This window comes from Pollicipes pollicipes, unplaced genomic scaffold (genome assembly GCF_011947565.3).
Source record: "Pollicipes pollicipes isolate AB1234 unplaced genomic scaffold, Ppol_2.1 Scaffold_4219;HRSCAF=4965_pilon_pilon_pilon, whole genome shotgun sequence".
Classification (NCBI taxonomy): Eukaryota; Metazoa; Arthropoda; class Thecostraca; order Pollicipedomorpha; family Pollicipedidae; genus Pollicipes; species Pollicipes pollicipes.
The window spans coordinates 23290835-23294919 of NW_023596448.1; positions in this window are offsets into that span (position 1 = coordinate 23290835).

The window sequence follows — 4085 nt, forward strand, 5'->3', positions numbered from 1 at the left end:
GAAGCAACACAGTGTCGACCCAGGGACGCATGACCCACCGTTTATAGATCGGAGGCGAGATGTGGCACCCCTCCCCACAGGGATAGGTCTGCACGCCTGACCACAGGGATCACAGGCCATATCTGGCCGATGTGGCAAGGTGGTGAGATGCGGCACCACCGCGTGCGCGGGCAGTTCTGCACGCATGGACACAAGGATCGCGGGCAACACGTGGCGGCGTGTATTCCGCACGACGAATCGGCTGCAAGCCTTCCACGTCGTGTCATACTGTTCATAGCCATCGCCCAATCGCAACGTTACGTTATCTGACCGAACACATCACACTCTTTTTTTGGGCCCATTTGCAAGGTGTAGTCCAATGACATATAATGCATATTCGTATAGACCTGTCAGGTCTATGAATATCAGGCATACAATCAACAAATACAACACAAACGTCTTGGTAATTTCCAGCCAGATGCACTTTCGTTGACATTTCTCTTGCCCTGTTATTAGCATTGACTTTGCTTTCCAGTTCGTAGCGTGCCGACCAAGAAGGCCAAAAAGACTCGTTTCAAATACTGCATCATATGAAAACTGCCGTATCAAATGAGACAGGAATGCAGTGTAGCACGGCCGCCCATTGTTTTGGTTATGATCGCAGCCAATCGTAAGCTGTCACGGAGCCAATCAGCACAGACCTTCAGGTGATCAGTCCGTCATCATCATCGTCATCATCATCGTCATCGTCATCGTCATCGTCGTCATCGTAATCGGCGAAGCGTCACTGGTCTTATTCATCGTGTATTGCTCAACGGGCTAATGCGAGTTGGCATCACATGAAGTAAAGGTTCGAACGTGCGCAGAAGCGCGTCGTTTCCATGGAGGGATTGGTGTTCAAAGCCCGCTTCTGATAAGCTCTGCACTCCGCTGGCCGCGTCTTGCTCTTGGTCGGCTACTGGTTAGCAGTATCGAGCGCTTGTCTGGTGCTGGTTGTGATTGCCACCTGTTTACTTCCAATATTTGCCTCCCCCACCGCTCTGACGCGAGACGGCTCCAGTGTTGGAGGTCGAGAGCTGCCCCAGGAGGCCACTGAGCTGGGCGTTATTGGCGTGTGCCTTGTTGAAGCTGTCCCCGCCGCCCGAGGCCGACCCCTGCCAACAAAGAACGCGAGCGTTGCACGCTGGGTGGTGGAACAGGATTAAGCACGGGACTCTATTTCATTACATCACATAAATAATGGACTGTACAATCTACCAATGCAGGCAGGGGCTTTTGTTCTACATGTCTAGTGAAACATCACGTCTTTCAAAGCTTCTTCTCATTAGTGCTATGAAGTTGGAGTATAGCTTAAAAGCCTTTCAAGCCGGCTTACGGCACCTGTCAGCAACATTCCGTAATACTCACCCTAGCGTGGGAGCCCGTGCTGGTGACTGAAGTTAGGCCTCCCGGGTGTATCGTCTGACCCGAGACGACGTTACCGGCGGCGGATCCCGTGGCCGAGCCGTGACCTCCGAAGCCTCCGAACTGATTGCTGACGGCTCCCGTTCCACCCAGTGAAGCGCCGCCACCGAATCCTCCCGCCTCGCCGAGCAGACCTCCTCCGAAACCACCCGCGCCCCCGTAGGAGCCACCTCCGCCGCGGTGACCGCCGGCACCAGAGCCTCCGCCGCGGTGACCCCCTGCACCAAAGCCTCCTCCGCGGTGACCGCCGGCACCTAAGCCTCCGCCGCGGTGTCCTCCTCCGCCCACGAAGCCAGTGCTTTGAGCTCCGCCGAAGCCTGCGCCTCCACCAAAACCTCCGCCTCCACCAAGGCCCCCGCCTCCGCCAAGGCTTCCTCCTCCCAGATGTCCAGCTCCGAAGTTTCCTCCTGAGGGGCGGCCGCCACCGCCACCGCCGCCACCGCCGCCACCGCCACCGCCACCGCCGCCGCCGCCGCCACCGCCACCGCCACCGCCACCACCACCACCACTGCCACCCCCGAAGCCTCCTCCGCCGCCGCGGGACACCTTGCCGCCGCCGCCGAAGTTGCGCCTGTTGCCGTAGCTTCTGCCGCAGCTGACGGCGCATACGACGCTCAGCAGGATGACGAACCGCTTCATGGTGACCTGAGAGGCAGAACAGGCCAGGTGTCAGCTGCCGGGACGGGTGGCCAGCTGAGTTCGCACCAACAAGATCAAGCATAACCTAGTCGTTGGCGTCAACTGATTCAAAACATACCTACAATACCGCCGATTGTAACTCAGAAGCGGTTCTGTATTGTCAAAATGTCATCGTCCTATTGCAGACGCCGAGTAAAGCCTAAAACCAAGCGAAGCGAAGCAATGCAGACCTGGAAGCGGATAGCTTCGGATCATGCAACGGGGACATAGCAGGAGCAAGACGTCCGAAAACCTATAGTTCTGACTTGTTCCAACATTTTGGCTTGCTTCATGAATCTACCATAGTGTTTTGTTCTCTTTGCAGATCAACTTTATGCCACTAGTCATTTTTGTTTTTGTCGCATGGAAAAATGCGGAAGCTTAGGAAGCCAGCAACTGACGGTGGTAAAGCTATCCAAAGCTGGCAGCGGCGCTGCTCTAGACACTTACCTGGTGCTGCTGAGCGAGGCGGGTGACTGGACGTCGATTGCAAGCATGCCTGTGTTTTATACGCTGTGCTGGCGGTATAGCCGACGCCCCGGCCTTCCCACCGCTCTCCTCTTCACATTCATCCGTAACGGCCTAACGTGGCACAGCGAAATCACGACTGCTTGGTCAAGTACGCAAAACCGACCAACCACACTGCAGCGTTTACCTGTGCTTGGTTTTCCGTTGATGTGTGCTACGCTCAAGACAGTGATCGTGATTTCGAGAAGTCACTTTCTCATTAACGTTGCACCGGGTTTAGGGGGGAACTGGTAAACACACTGTCATGGCAAAACTTGTGGGAGGCCGAGCTTTTGGCCATTCTGCTAAGTGCTCAGTTTATGGGGAACTGCATTGTTCTACCCACTTGTGTCAAATAGAATAGGTAGGTAACTGTAAATATGCCTGTCTTAAAGGGTGCATGCCACCGTTTTGTACATTTAACGTATGACTAGATCAGACACGTACGATTCGATCTGTGATGCCAGTTGTCTCGAAATATTTCTGACAAGGTCAGAACTTTTATTTAAAGTAGCCGCTCCTGCGGAAGAACTCTCATTGAACTGCACACTCACCACTATGCAAGCAATATATTCAATTTGCCTTGTTTTTTTACAACGCGTGCGTTCTGCATTTTTGCAACAGCCCAATTTGTCGAGAGGCTTTTGCAATAAATGCTGCGAAAGCTAGAAACTCTATGTTTACAAAAGAAATGTACGAACATGAAGCCATTATCATGCGAATTAAACGAAACGTCATAAGATGGCTTTGATGTCTCCCCTATGGCGTATACCACAATGTCTCTTTTCGAGGCGCACTTTGGCTTCGGGAAGGGGAGCATCACATTGTCCGGAATGACGCGCTGGTTCAAAAGTAAACCAATGCGCTTCTCAGTAACAGGCCCTTGCCGTGCACTGGGCCAATCACAAACGTTCTTCTATTCGCACCATTTTAAGTGCCACGGCGGTTGTCATGATGGCGGTTGCGTCGCAACATCAGGATAGAAACGTAGTGCTTGTTACAAAGCGGGAACTATTTCGGAGACCATTTTTGAAAAACCTTGGGAGCGTGTTAACTTCTTTTTTCACTAACATACAAATATTCGTGTCAAACACACGTCAGACACCACTGCAACAATACCTGTACATAGCATGGAACGGATAAATTAAATGACCATGAAATATTGCACACCATCAGGTGTATTTCAGTCACCCCCACCGATTCACTCTTTCCCCTGTTTTTCCCACCTCACAGAATGTGGACACCACGTGAAAGCACACCTTTGATAAAACAACTGCGTAAAAACAGACACAAGTAGCTATCATTTGTTCATCGTGGAGCAGCAAAACCCAGTGACAGTGTAGCGTTGTGTTGATCATGTGGTAGCGTACAGAAATCTTTTAACCAGTGTCCAGTAGTATGCAATGATATGCGAAGCTGGTCTTCTGGTTTTAAGTCATGTGGCTGTGAATTCCAGT